A 16,254-nucleotide genomic window follows, 5' to 3' on the forward strand; every position below is an offset into this window, starting at 1 on the left:
TAAAGGTGTTAAAATCCAATAAATGTTTGTTACTGTAAAATGAGGGGCTTTCACTACATATATTAGTGACTGGTTAACCTGATGATGTTTCTCAATTAATTAATTGTTTAGTCTATTAAATGTGTAAGAATAGAGAAAAAAAAGTCTTGTTTTGTCCAACCAAAAGTCCAAATCCCAAATAGATCAACCTAACAATGATACAAACTAAGGGAAACTAGCAAATCATCTTAATTTGAAAAGAAAAATAATCAAACAGTTATTTGATCTTGTAGTTCCTGAAAAGGCGACGTGACATAATCGCCGTTTAGCAAACAGCTGGTATCTGAAAATTCCAACAGAGGAAAAAAAATGTATTGATCTGTCAGCAAAGACTGAATCACTGAAACCGGGATTTGATTAAGAGGTTAGAAAACAAGCCAAAATAAACACGCTCGCATTAATTTATGAGGGGAATATCACACAAAATATCCTTCTTTAATATTCACAGGCAGGTCATAAAACAGGCTGCATAATAATTTCACCATTTCATGGGATATTAGACCATAATGACCACAGTCCATCCCTCTGCACCGCACAGCTCTACAAGCTACATACACATACAGATATACACCTCAACCCCTGGGCAGACCAATGTCTGGGCTAATTTATAGGTGAAAATGAAAGGCAAGCTTAATGTAATGGCTCCTTACAGCCATGAGATATTATTTGCACCATCACTCCATGGGTGCAGAAGGAGAAAGATTTGGAAACAAGAGGGAATGAGGATTAAAGTAGGGAGCAGTTTGAGTAAGAAAGAGAGAGAGAGAGTGACACACAGAGACTAAACACATCAGCACAGGGACTGGAGGGCTCACAGCACACATTCTGGGGTTTTTTTCCCAGGGAAAAAAAAAAAACAAAAAAAAAACAACAGCAGCCATGAATGTGTTCCCAGTGAATCTACAACTACAAGCTTGAACAAATAGAATCACACACACACACAAACACAGCAGCAGCAGCTGAAACTGGCGTATTCTACTCTTTGAGTTAATGGGAATAAAATACCTCAGTGGATGAGTGCAGATGTGTTTGATACAAATAGTCATTTTCCTATTTGCTGCCTCATTGGGCATGATGAATGATGGAAGTCAGGGAGGCGGTGTGATAAATGGCAGCACCTTGGCTCTACTGCATGGCCTATTGATTCTCCTTCTTTATTACCCCTCCAACCCAGCTGGCTGCTCTGCTCCCCCACCCCCTCCCACACACACACACACACACACACACGCATGCAGTGCTTGAAGAGAAACAAATACACGCATGCAGCCAAGTGCTTGGTGAATACACACATGCAACACATGCATATTTGGAAACAGACGCCAAGGAAGGGTGATGAGAAGCTGCATAAAAAATAGGCAAAGAAAAAGCAACAAGATGTGAGTGGAAGGGTGAAGACAGCATAGCAGAACATCAGAAAAAAAAATTCAATCCACAGAATTGAGCATGAGCCAAAAAAAAATAAAAAATAAAAAATCTCAAAGAAAAAAATCAAAACATACACAACTCATTTCAAGTGTTTCATGAAGGTGATTCAATCTTCTTGAAAATGTCTGGCACGTTTATAAATTCCGAGCTGTCAAAGACTGAATAGTTTGATGAGGGATTGGCTAGTATGTACAACACCATCACTCACACAGACAAAGCAGGCAGGGTAAATCAGTGATATGACCATCTACTGAGCTCTTCATCATGAGGTAATAAGGGTAATATCCTCCTCTGTATAGTAACATCCACACAGATTTCAAGTAGACCATCAGACAGGTGCAGACTACTGTTACTGTCCCCATTGGACATGCACAAACACTAAGCATCAAGCAAAGTACAGTGGTGTTTGAGGAGCAGTGACAGTATTGTGTGTGACAACACGTACTAAAGTTCTTCCTGTTGGAGAGGAGGCAGCCAGAGCATTGAGAGAAATAGGGCTGGTCAAAGAAAAAAAAAAAAAAATCAAAGAAATATCTCCATCATCAGTTATAAAAAAAAAAAAAAAAAACACGTCTTTTTTTTTTCCTTTATCTCGACAAATAAGTACAGAAGAAAGAGATCAAACCCAGACAACCTTTCAGAGTTCAATTTACCTGCTGCATCTCTTTGACCTTGAACCGGAGAGATAATAATTCAGGGTGCTCTGCTGGTGATGAATGGTTTGTGTGCATGTGTGCACGTGTACATGTCTGTGTGTGTGTGTCCACAATTCACAAAAGAAAATATTAAGAGGCTGAGAACCAAAGGTGCGTAGTACACACACACACACACACACACACTCACTCACACTCACACTCACACTCACACAGTTTAGTCTGTGCTGTGTAATGTTTAGATTGAAGGTTTAGCATCACTGTTGTTCCATTAAATTGCAAAATACCACAATCTTTTAGTTTGTAGCCTTAAGTCAACATTTATGTTATGTTGCCATTAATGTTTAATTTTTATGATCAAACTTTGGTTAAACATAGTGGTTTATTGCAATGGATGCCTGTTACTACTTTCTAATATTGGACCCTATTAAGGGTTTGTAAGTAGTAACTTGACTTTATTAATGGTAAATTTGGATTTTTTTTCAGACCAAATCCATTAATAACAGGTTCTGGATGCCATATTAGTAAAATATTAAGAAATGCTTTTCAATGTCTCATTTTTCAATAAATAATCAAATCTGCCATTTAAAATGCTAACAAGTCATTAGCAGTGAAGAAAGAAGTATTCTGCTCTTGTAATTAAGTAAATATAAATATACTGCACCATAAAACTATTCTATTAGAAGTAAATGTCCTGCACTGAAAAATAAGTAAGTAGGTATTGAGATGTACAAAAGCATCAGAAAAACTACGTAACAGTCAGAAAATGGTTCTACTATTATATATCTAATTATTGGATTATTATTATTGCTGATTGAGAGATGTGTGTACAATTCTTGTTAATCAGTGTTGATGAAGGTGGAGCTGATTTTAACAATTAGATATGGTTGAGTCATTTAATATACACCAAACATTTTTTTTTATGTGGCTTGTATGCAAAATCTGAATCTCAAGTGGTTTTAAAGCTGTCGAGAAAAAATACAATATTTACCTTTGAATTGCAGGCGAGTAATTATAAGCGTAAAACTCCACTTCAAGTACAACGGTGGAGAAACTTTTTTCATTTTCTTAGTGATGAGTCAAAAAGCAAAAAAAAAAAAAAAGACAAGCTGTTTGGAAAAAAAAAGTGGAGTTTTTCAAATCCTACATCTGCTTATCACTATGTTATAGTGTGTTAATGTTACAAAGTGAAACATGATAACGTGGGGAGTTAAAGTGCTTTAACATTTAATTATTTTCTGTCTTTTTTGGAGGTCAACACTGTTTGGTCAGTGTGTGTGTGTGTGTGTGTCTAAGTGTGTGTTGTAGCTGCCGTGAGCATGTGTGTGTACATGTGCGGTCTTGATGGCTTCCACCTCACGCTCCCTGCTTTAAAAGTCCATTTGGACTCATGCCTACAATCACCTTCTTGTCGTTGCTGTGGTAACGGAGCCAGGCCTAATTAGTATGCATTATCAATTAACAAACTTAATAGCCGGCAGATTGATTAGATCCTCAGTTATAGGGGCAGAACTCAGGCGAAACATGGAATGAAAAATAATCATACACACAAGCTTGCAAGCTGACTCTTTCACTCGCACACACAGCTACACACAGAGACACACACAGCAGCTCACTAACCTTCTCCTCCTCCTCACTTGTGTAATTACTGTATGCATATGGCAGTGAGTGGATTGGGAATGAGGCAGTGTGAGGTTTTAAATAAACCTTCAGCTTATAATGAGTCAGGCCGCTATGGCTAGTTTAGCTCTGATTGTGCTCCTCTCTAATGAATGACAAACCTTCTTGCACTGCACGTGCACGCGCGCGCGCACACACGTAAACGCTTTAACTGTTTATCAGTACAATAACAGATGTGTGGTGTGTGGAGAAATGTACATCTTTTACCCTCACATATCCATATATTCACCATGCACAGACAAAGACACACAAACTCATACCCACACACACTGAGAATGTAGTCAGGCGTTAGGTTTACCCTCCTATCAGCCTAATGGAGGTTAATGAATAATTAGATCTAATAACTTTAGAGTGGAGCTCAAGCTTATGATCATCAAACGCTTAACAGAGTTAAGAGCAACAACAGTGCAAAAGCGTCAGCAACAAGAAGCAGCCATCAGTGGAGTGATGGTGACATGGAACGAAAGGTGAGAATGTCTACAAATGCAAGAAAAACACTACCAGTAAATTTAGGTCATCACAACATCTTTAAACATTTCACTTTAGCTTTTATTTCCTATTTTAGTTTGCGCTGTCCGTGGTGCTGAAACACTATTATTGCAAACAGAGTAAAAACATTCTGCAGGTAAAGTGAATCAGATTGGAATATTTTAAGATTTAAAAAACCTAATATATAAGTTTTAAACAGGCAGAAATAGAGAATCAGTCAGCAAAGGGGAGAATGCCTACAGCTTAGGATCAGCTTATTTGAATTCTTTTTTTAAAGATAAATTACAGTGCTAATTTTCTTACACATTATTTATTACACAGTCTCCAAATGTATGTGCTTTATTTTGATGTTTTACATTTAAAAGTCAAAGTCAGAAATAAATGTCATAGAAAAAAAGGTGTTAAAAAAATTGAAACTACAACTTATAACAAAACCTGCTGCTCCTAAATGATCAAGATTGGGTTTGGGCAGCCTAACAGCAGTTCTCATATTAAATAATTTTTGACTTATCTATAAAAACAATAGATCTGAGATCAAAACATACTGAGGCAATCCGTACAATAAAATAACAGGGGTATTGTTGACTGATCAATAACAATCTGATCTGTTTTGGAATATTGATGGTTTGCTGAAGTGTGTAGTCTTGCCACTCAGAAGAATGGATATATTGAGGCAATCAGTACTAGGACATGGAGTTTCCTTCCTAAGCCTTACCTACTAAATGCGGGGCTATAGGCCCTGTATAGAAACCAGTGACCTACCACATCAGTGAAAGGCCAATTCATGGGCATTAAAATGCAAACGCGTGCATATTTCACAGTGTTAAATTTTATGAAGCATTTAAAGCACCATCCCTCCAGTAGTAAATCCTAATGGTCTTATTTCTTATTCATAATATTCATACTCACCACTTCGAAGCAGTGACATTAAAAATGTTTGCATCTCCACCAACTTAGAGGTTGAAATTAAACTGAGTTTGGCAGCAAAGACACATGCACATTTGCACATAATCACTCACAGATACACAACACACACGTACACATACACAGTGTGACTTTAGTGCAGATGTGCGCCTGGTCTCCTCTGCTGCATTGTGGCCCAGTTTGCAGCCATCTCCCTCTGATGTATAACTCGTTGTCCAAGCCTTAATGTTGATTTATTATCCATCCATAAATTAGAAAAATATGTTTGAGAATTCCGTGGCGCAGCCAGGCTCTCCGGACTGTCTGGGGATTGGCTGACGTGTCAGAGGCGCATATTGGCTCGCCAGGCAGCCTTTTGTTTCCCTGCACCAGCAGGCATTTAATGAGTGCTGATGGCTTAAGGTAAATGTGTTAGGACAGACAGCAACAACAGCCACAAAAACAGCCTGCTACATGGAAGAGATGGAGACCCACTCAACAGCAGAAATCTGCTTCTTATCTTTACAGACGTCTGTGCATGTTAAGTAACAACATGGTTTTCATTAATCATTTGGCCCTTTATGTGAGGAGGCGAATAAAGTTTCATAAGCAGTTCACGCTTATGAACTTCATGAGCAGTGTCTTAAAGACTTACTTTATTAATTTTACAAAGCTTCAGCTTTACATTTAGCAGTTCAGCAAAATGCCTCTCCAGAGCCAACTCATCATATTAGCTCCAGCTTCAGCAGTATGCAACCCTATTTTTCTCTTATCTCGCTATTATCAAATAAGGTTGATTATTACTGCCGACGATTCTCCAGCCAGTCCTGGCTGACTTGTGTACTGACATACATACTAATTTCTAATAAAGCTTCAGACATCTCTGGGGGTAACATGTTGCAGCACAAACCAGGCTGTGTCACGGTCCTATCACAAATGTTTTTATGCAGTTCCTATTAATCATAGAAGTAATCAGAGGTCAAGGTTTAATTTTGTGACATAAAATGCTGCCATGATGTACGCTGGAGCTTCATTCCCATTTATCCATAACAGCCTCCAGCTCTATGAGGCACACTATACAGTGCATAATCAACACACTGAGACAGAAACATCACTGTCATCTTGTCTTGAGCTGACACTGTCACTTCATTGTCATGGCTGTTAGGTCTGCTGTGCTGATGTCCTGCTCTACTGTTTATGTTACAGATGTTGCAGTAATCAGAGCAGCAGCGTGTGAAGGACTCAGCCTGCAACCCCCGACCGACGTCACGGCTGCAAAGGTCATTGTGGAAATGCTTGGTGATGGTGATGGCTGGGATGGAATGAGACATGGTTCAACTGAGATAACCCATTTTGCTCACATAGACATCATCACTGGCTCACTTAACTCTTCTAAGCTCGTATTTTGTCCCAACAACATTAAACATGCAGAAAAGAAATCACCTGGCAGTTTAAATTAAAAGCTTTACAATAACTAAACTAAATGACATTTTTAATCGTTGTAACTTTACTAGCTGCTTCAATGTTAAGTGTCTTGTCTTGGTGGCTTAGTGCATTATCAGTTATTAACCTAATTCAGCTGGACAATAATAAAGTAAGGCACTTGTGAGATTCATTACCATATTTTAATCATCATGTTATAATTTTGAAACTAACACAGTGCTTGTCGTAACAATAGCTGGCCAGTTTACGATCAAAATAAAAAATAACTTTATGCTGGGATTTTGAGCTAAAAAAAAAAAAAAAAGCTGGTCTGTCTGGTAGAAAGCCATATAAGTCGAGACACAAACGGTGCTTTGATTCCAGTTTAGGTTGAGGGAACAACTCTTGTAGTTTTGAGTGGGGATAAATGATGCCTGGGAGGCACACTTATTGTCCGTTAGCAGGGTTAGCTATGTCTCAGTCCGAGCATTTATCCTGGGCCATAATGGGGTGCTGAGTTGCTAGTGGCGGCCATTGTTTAATGATCTCCTTGGGCTCTGGGAGTAAACTACTGCGGTAATCAGAAGGGTAAACTCAGCTATATTTCAATTTGGAGAGCCGCTCTTCCGTTCAGAGAGGCCGCTCTGAGACAATAAATAATAGGACTATTTAGCCTATCCCACAGGCTGCCTCTCTGACACCTACCCAAACACACACACACACACACATATATAAGTCAGCCTATAACAATTCATGTCCCTTCCATAAATCAGCCCCACTAAAAGCTGGTGATTAGCAACATCATTTAGCCCCTAAAACCCAAATAGCGACAACTGTTTCCTTCCCTGTTTTAGGGAGAAGATAGAGAGATGCACAGATGGTAAATTGGTTGGAGGGGAATGAACTGTAGCTGGATGACTGGACTTGGGGGTGTAGAATAAATTCAATGGAGATTTTAGTTCAGGAGTTGAGATTATTTAGGCTATTTATTGTGGCCAGTTACAGCTTTGACCTTGTAGATTATGAACATGGTCTCTGGGGGGATGATAGTGTCCTTTCTGAAACACTTTGTTGTTTTTGAGGTCAACAAATTTTTTTATGTTTACATCTCATGATGTGTTTTGACAAAGCTGTTTTGATCAGCGAGCAAAGACAAATTCTCTTTGCCAGAGTAAAATTACAGATAAATAACTGATCCTAATGCATCAGAATTATTACAAACAAAAATATCTAGTGGGCCGCTGCATTACATTTAACCTTCCCACATATTTTTATCTTTGCACTTTGGCCATCCAGCCACAAATTGACAATATTCAACTGCATAGCTAAGTTTGTTCTACCTTTCCACTTTTTAACAGAGCCCAGAGTGACAAATAGTTGTCCAGAACCACATTTCTGTTCTGCACACATGCTCCTTCCCGAGCTCAGTCATAGGAATATTTCTTTCTGCCTCGTGTGCGTTTAAATGTATATTTTTATCACGATATATGGACAATTGCATTGTAATATTCCTCTATTTATTATCTTATCAAGAGCTCAGTAAGCTTATATGATGACTTCATTTTATCATCTCAACATCAGCAACTGAAGCAATTTTCAGATTATGGGAGGCCACCGCTGCAAAGTAAAGCACTGCTGGTGTTTATTTGCTCTGGAGAATGTCATGTTGAGAAGCAGGAGAATAAAGACCACAGTCAGAGGCACACGTTGCAAACAAAATAAAAACAGTTTATGGTGTAAAGGTGCACTTTATGAATGCGATATATTATGTTTGGAGTAAAGACTATGAAACAAGAGTTTTTATGTAGATACGCTGGCCTGCTACACAAACAGAAGTATTTACATCTTTATCATTTCTCTTCCCTTTTGTTTCTTGCAAGGTTTGTAAAATACAGACACCATTTGACCTTGCAATAAGACACTAGACCTACTTTTTGCTTTTTATCATTGGAATTGTATATTTATCGATTAAAATGAAGAAAAGTAGTGACCACAAAAACAGAGAAAGACAGATCATTCTATTTGCTGCGTGCATTAAGTATCCACTTTTTATATTACAGACATTAAACTCTAATTGATCCATATTTGTCTTCTCACAAGAAGCAGTTGGTTATTAGGCTGAAGAGATATATAAAAATATTTTCCAGCCGATAATATCCTCATTCTTCGTTTTGTTTTTTTTAACTCACTGATTTACAAACGCCAATAAAATAAAACACATTAAGCTGCCTAAGACAACAATTTCCTCATCTACTATCCTGCAATACTGTTCTGCTGGTCTCAGTGGAGAAGGATCAGACGCGTGTCTGATCATAGCTTCCTAAAGAGCTTCAATTAATGGCCTGTCACTTATCATTAGAAGTGCTGAAAGCGGGACACCAGGGAGCATGATGCAAACAAAGGCACGTTTTAGAACGTCAATTCTAAAAGCACCCGTCGACTCTCTACGCTCACGGCTGGCCTCTGAGGCCCTCATCCCTCCTGGCCCCAAGCCCTGCTGTCTCTTCTGGGGGATTAGAGGGATCTGTGGAAATTAGCTGTTTGGATGACAAGCAGAGGCCAAAGGACGAGGGGGTGTTAATGTCCCTTTTTACAGGAACAAAAGCAGTGGGGATTTGAAATAGCAGGTCTCCATTGCCGCCTGCGGCCACTCCAGTCACTGCATGTGTGCGGGGGGTTACTCAGCAGTGTTAACTGACTGAAGTTGTGCGTTTGCAGAAGGAATGGGTGAGTCTGATAGCCCACATTGTTCTGCATCTGCAGCTTAGAAATCAACCCTCCGTGTTCAAAGGGAAGTCTGAGAAGTTAAGCCTCAGGTGATAAAACAGACCAGTCAGACAATAAACATTTTATGACTGGTGCCGATTTAAAAAAAAAAAAAAAAAAAAAAAAAAAAAAAAAGCAACACCAATATTGTGACGATGAGCATAATTTCCTCAACAATTTCAAAAAGTGAATGAGATTTTAAAAAAAGCTTTTCATTAGAGGTCAAAGGTGCAAGATGCTAATATTCAACTTCAAGTCATACGATTTCTAATGCAGCCCAACTATCTGTAGTCCAACACTAGCAAGGTTGTTTACTCTTCATTACAGCGTTGGACAGAGGCAGGGAGATCCTCAAAGAGAACATCTACAACAACATCCTCTTGACTGGTGCTCTGCAGTGCTGCTTTTGTCCATTACGCTTGGCCTCCTCATTGACAGCCAATAAATCATTCATTTAGAGGCAAAGCAGGGAGAGAATCAAACAGCCATTTCAGAGCCTGAGGCCTTTCACTGTAGTGGCTGCTGCAGGCCACAGATCTAATGTAGAGTGGCTAGGATGCAGGCGGGTGGAAGGGCTCTTAAGAGGCAGGAGCGCATTGTTTGGAGAGACGGGAAACGCTGGTCTCATTAGACCTGGAGCTGAAAACCAACCTGAAAGGCCTGCTTCAATTTACCTGCCCTGTGCTTAGAATAAATCACCTCTGTGTGTATGTGTGCGCATGCCACACATACAAATACATGTACAATTGCTAACACACACAGACACGTATGTAGACACAAAGAGCTTTATACATGCCTTTCAGAGTGCACCTCTTCAGGATCAGAGTTGTTTTAGTACAACGCAAAACCTTTTACCTCTGCCTCCGATGGCCCTTTTATTAAGGTGCTTTCTCATTCAAATCAGAATCACAATTAAGGCTGTCCTGACTTGTTTTTTTTTATCCCCAGTCTCCTGTAGATGTGAGTACTTCTTTGCACAAAGTGACTCACTTCTATGATGACTAGCTTATGTATGAACAAGACTGTCAGGGATGTTCGTCTGCTGCAACATGTGCTGCTTTCGAAGCAGCACTTACAAGCACACAAAGATGTATTTGTTATCATTTCCATGGACAATTGCCAGAAAGATTCAGGATCATTTTGAACTTAGAATTAGTCTTTGGCTTGTTGTCATGCCGAATGAAACCAAAAACTCACTCAGTGCAGCCAAAGTAAAGAGAATCTAATACTTTACACTAGGTAGTCAGGCACAGCAGGTAACACTCTGTGACAAATCCCAACACACACTGAGACAAAACAAAGAAAAGGGAATAAATTACACAGTGTCTGATAAAGAAACTATCAGACCATAAGCGTGAAGTGGTGGAAGAAGGAGGATTGATAGGAGGTAAGTAGATGGACAGAGGGACAAAAAGGCCGACAGGAGACAAGAACAGTGGGAGTGGAGAGCAGGAAACCCCTGCAGACATGTGGTGGCAGAGATGTCAGACTATTTAAATACTGATGAGGTGCGCTGTCTCTCCTCGTCTCTGCTAATGACATGCTCATCAAAGCCAGACAATAGAACCTGCACCCTGCTCCACCATGCCTGTCACAACACACACACTCAGTCAACACATAGGGGTACATCTGTGTTTATGTGTGAGTGTCGGGGGGGGGGGTCTCACAATCTCGTTCTCTCGGGGTGTAAGGTTCTACTGGAGGCCAGCACGTTCCTCCTTGTCAGAGAGCTGTCACTGCATCCTCAGATATACGACTCCCACAGACAAAGCAAAGAAAAAACTAATCTCTACTTGGGTCTTTTTTAGCAGCTTACTCTTTACACATTCCTCATTTCTCCTTTAGTTCCCTCACTCTCTCATCTATTCATTTTCTTGGCCTGCTGCGTTTCCACCAGCATTTGAAATTAAGGTGTCACACTACAAGCGATGGATTACACACATATACAGAGTCATTCACACACACACACACACACACACACACACACACACACACACACAGACACAGACACACACACACACACACAAAACTCATAAATGAGGTAAAATGGAATCAGGCTCTTATTGAATGCCTGCTTGAAAAACTGTGTGGTGTCCATAAGCTCACTTGGTTTTCAACCCGTATCGATTCCAGCATGTTATTTATTTTGAAGTGAAAAGTACGTACGTTTGGACTAACGACTAACGACGAGTCTTTGTCTCTCTGCTGACAGGAAACAGCAGGTGACAGAGCAACATCATGAAAGGAATGGCCTGCTATAAAAACAGGCAATAAGCACCACGAAAATGGTGCCTTACAAAACACATAAGTCTGTTTGATACATGAACACAAAGTCATGTCTGACAATAAAGTGTCCATGCAACAGACACTCAAATGGACAGGGGGAAATATACTTGATATATATATTTGTTGTTCACTGTGTGACTACTACTACAATTGTTATTGCAGCTGGAAACAAAACTTTTGTTCTAAATTGGCTTTAAAAAGACATCATAAAACTGTCTCTCCATCTTTCATTGCCTGTTGTCGTCTTCTTTCGTCTCCTCTTTGTGACTTTAGCTCTAAAGCAGAGGAGAGTGTCAGCGAGTGTTCTGTTTGATTCAGTGCTATCTAACCTTGCTTTATGAAAGCATTAAATTGATGGTTCCAGACCAGCCCAGAGAAAATGCACATAAAACTGAGACTAACTGAGAGATAATAGTCCTCATAAACTGGTCTAAGAGCTCTATAACTCACAGCGTCCTCAACTTGTTCTGTCTTACACAGCACAAGCTGTCGCATCCAAAATACTGATGACCCAAAGGCATAAGCTGCAATGTAAATGCAAACAAAAGGGAAACTTCTACACTACAAATTAAAAAAAAAAAAAAATCCTCCCTGAAAAGACTGAAACCTGCTATAAAGTTCATCGATTGGTCTTTGAAAACACAAACCCACATCAGACAACTAAATTCAAGTCTCTAACATCACCAGACTAACAAAGCAACTTGACTCATTTTGCATCACTTTGAATTTGAATTCGACCGTACTTGCTACATTTAACTCAAATGGTTAAAGGAATAGTTTGACATTTTGGCACATCTCTTTCTGATGAAGATAAGAGATGAGACAATACCGTTTTCATGTTTGTACAGTACACATGAAACTGGAGGCAGCAGCCAGGAAGCCTAGCACAAACACAGGGAAACCGCTAACCAAGAAATATCCCAGCAGATAAAAATAAAATCCCTAAAATAGCAAATTGTCAATGTTACACTTTATTTAATCTGTACCAGAACCAGCTATCTCTTGTCCAGCAGGTGAATACACAACAAACCTGACAACAAACTAATCTGTTGGATTTGGGGAAAATATACAAATATGTTTGTATATGCAGTATAATTTTGCTACAATCATTATTGGTGATTAACATAACGAACAGAAAAATGTGTGTGTGTGTGTGTGTGTGTGTGTGTGTGTGTGTGTAGTAGTAGAAGCAACTGCTGTCAGCACCATGAGTGATGAGCCACGTAAGGGCAACCTTAACTGTGTGTCTATGTGTGTGTCTGTGTGTGTGTGTGTGTGTGTGTGTGTGGTACGAGAGATGAAGACATTTTCCTTCCAGCCCTCAACATCTTCAAGCTCTGCTCATAAACCAACTCTGCCTCTGGATATTGGGCCTCTTGTCCCATCAACCCCTTCCCCACATCACTCACTCTACTTATGCAGGACAACACAAATCACACACAGTGACACAGGACGCTGGATTGTGTAGGTCAATCAAAATTTTACATAGTCGTCCAAAACAAACAAACAAACAAAAAAAAAAAAGGCAGGACAATGAGCACTGTTGTATATGCAGACAACACTAGTGTGCAGTGAGTGCATGAAATGTGTGAGTCCATTGTACAGCGTTGCAGGTTACACAGGGCTGGTAATGGATGGCCGGTGTGTGCCCGCTGACGTGTTATTCTTTTATAAAACATTGCCTCTGCGTACCGGAGTGCAGGGGAGAGCGTGTCACGCCTGTGATGAATGACCCGAGGGTAACATCTTCACTTCTGACCCTTAACACATGTGAGCATGCTCACACACAGACACGGACACATAAACACAAACTCACACATACTTACATTAAATCAAGCATGCACTCATGCACATTCATGGTAGTTTTTTTTTTTTTTTTTTTCCCCCCCACAGTGAAATAAACACAAAAACATGTGATGCACTGAATCCACTAAGCAGATGGTGATCCAGATGCAGGTTGGTGACCTCTCTGTGTGCCTTCGCTGTGAGTGTGCTGAATACAGAAAGAGGATTTTATTTGTCTTTGTATTCTTTCAATGCTTTTGCCAACATCAGTTTCATTGCTTGATTATTTTTTTTATTTGATCAGACATAAGTCCTTGCATAGACTTTCTTCCTCTCATCTGCCACACAGCCTGACTAACAGGCCCTGCCATCATCAAAGGTATCTTCAGCTACATCTTCAGCTACAAAGCATAAAAGAACAACATCAAAAGCAGTTCCTATTAACACTGACAGAGCTGGAGCTGCCGGACAATGTGGAGGAGCTGGAGAGGTAAGTAATAAGCAGTGACCTTCTGTTTTACTATGCACACCGGTGACACTTGAAGGCAGCACGCAGAAAATATACTATAACAAGGTGCAAAGAATGATCAGAGGACTGACCCCAGCACAGCTATACCTGAAGATGTGCAGCAGCAGAAAGAGAAAAGGAAAAAAAAAAAGAAAAGAGACAAATAAAGAGATGGGAAAAGAAGGAGACATGATAGGGAGGAAAGCGAGACAGGAGGGGATGAGGGGAGAGACAATGAGACAAGGAGACAGAGACAGAGTGGGTGAAGATGGCAAAGGAGGCGGTGGAGGTTTGGTGAGGCGGGTGGGCTGGGGGAACAGCGAGCCAGTCTATTATCAGGGGTCTATAGAGAAGCATTTAGGGACAAATAGGACACCACCCCCCTGTCACCCCAAACCATTCAGCCCCTGTCAGCCCAGCCCATTCAGCCAAACCCCAGGGGGAAGTGGCAGAGGAGGGACAGAGCTGAGGATGCAGGATCGGAGGTGGGTGGGGGGCTGAAGATGGAGTACCCCGGTAACACCCCTCTATGATGCTTCACATGCTGTATCCTAGCAACGGCAGCCAGGGTGTGACCCGAAGTCATATGGCTCCATTCAGTTTCACACCTCTTGAACATACATGCAGACACACACACACAAAAAAACACACATGCAGAGGCCCCACAGTGCTTACAGGAGCTAAAACAGGCTCTCATGTACAACAATTAGCACAGATCATGCCCCCCACTTGCCTCCACCAACCTGGCCATAGCAGCAACCCCACAGGGAACAAACGTAATTACCATCAACAGACAGACGGGAGTTTATCTTTGCACACTTAAGATGATCCACTTTGCGCGCACACACACACACACACACACACACACACACACACACACAGAGGCTGCGTCATCCTATACAAAAACTCTCTAGTTCAGCATGCTGTCAATCACACTGTAATTCAAGCAGCGTATTGATGGCATTCTTCTCTCTCCGATTTTCATATAGAATTAGTATTTAATGAATTGTGTGCAGATTAATTATAACATAATGATATTTAATTGTTACCAACTAATTGTTGTGGCACTCTTTGTTTTGTAGTTGCTGGGAACTTTGTTTAGTTTTAGTTCAGAAAGAAACAGTTGGCCGGTGGACACTTCGTTGAGCACCATTTAAACTTGAAATGTTTCAGTAAAACAGCCTTTTAATCACAATATTATTTTCTTTTTTCCTGTGAAAAATTCATCTGTAATATTTCAGTCAAGTTAAGTGATATTAAAGATGGAAAGTTGGAAGGCATGTTGTGGGGAGGGGAAGATGTTAATAAACATACTTTGATTTCTTGAAATCTGTCTGGTTTATCTCTGCTGTTACTTTTATTGAAAAAGACTCACTCATGGACCCCTACACAGACACACACACACACACACACACACACACACACACACACACACACACAGAGTACACACAGGACCTTTGTTTGGTAATCCCCCTTTCAAAGGGATAATTGTCTTGTTCTAGTTAATAGATTTATATAGTCCATCTATTATTTATCCAAGGATTATCACGGTTGCCTAAAGCTAGTGATGTACAATGTTTACCATGACCTTGGGCCATACACACACACACACACTCAAACTCCCCATAGACATGCGCACACACACATGCATGCGCGCACACACACACACAGACACACACACACATTTACAGCACACTCAATTTGGCAAGAAATTGGTGAATGATAATAAACAGGCGTGCAATTATTGTCCCAAAGTCACTTTGCTCTTTTTCAACCCTGAGGAACCTTGCAAGCCAATTCTGACGCCTATTGAATAAGACTGTCTACCGAGTCTTTATGACTACTCATTAAAACACACTTTTATCATTTGTTATAATATAGCAGACTCCTCTCCAAATGACATCATTAAACATAATTCAATCCTTACCTCTTCTTCATGTGTGCTGGTTTTCCTGATTAATTCCCACTTTTATTTCATTTTCTGTCGTGGTCCACAGCGGCTGCAAACTGCTGCACTGCCCCTCTGTGGATGATTACGGAGCTGCAGGACTGCCATCATGGACAACTGCACAAAAATAAACAAATAAAAGAGAAGATCACTAAGGACAACTGAACCATCCGCTCAATTCAAATTGATCTACAATATTAGGGAAATACAAACAGTCGGCACCAACTTTGCCAAATTTGTCAAACACTATAGGCGCTTGGACACGCACTCAATCACATCGCTCCCTGTGTGTGTGTGTAATTGTATATATAAATATATATTATGTATATGTATATACACACAGAGGCATA

The 16,254-nt window shown here is 40.2% G+C and overlaps 1 protein-coding gene across 2 annotated transcripts in view; it reads right to left on the reverse strand.

Moving 5' to 3' along the window:
• The window catches only part of LOC113138914 (homeobox protein orthopedia B-like), a 53,798-nt gene that overhangs the window by 16,670 nt on the left and 20,874 nt on the right, over positions 1-16,254 (reverse strand). For both annotated transcript variants that reach the window (XR_003296504.2, XM_033325383.1), the window contains one exon: positions 15,884-16,021. The gene's annotated coding sequence lies outside the window, so the exon portion shown is untranslated. The remainder of the gene's footprint in view (positions 1-15,883; positions 16,022-16,254) is intronic.

This window comes from Mastacembelus armatus, chromosome 9 (genome assembly GCF_900324485.2).
Source record: "Mastacembelus armatus chromosome 9, fMasArm1.2, whole genome shotgun sequence".
NCBI classification, from domain to species: Eukaryota; Metazoa; Chordata; class Actinopteri; order Synbranchiformes; family Mastacembelidae; genus Mastacembelus; species Mastacembelus armatus.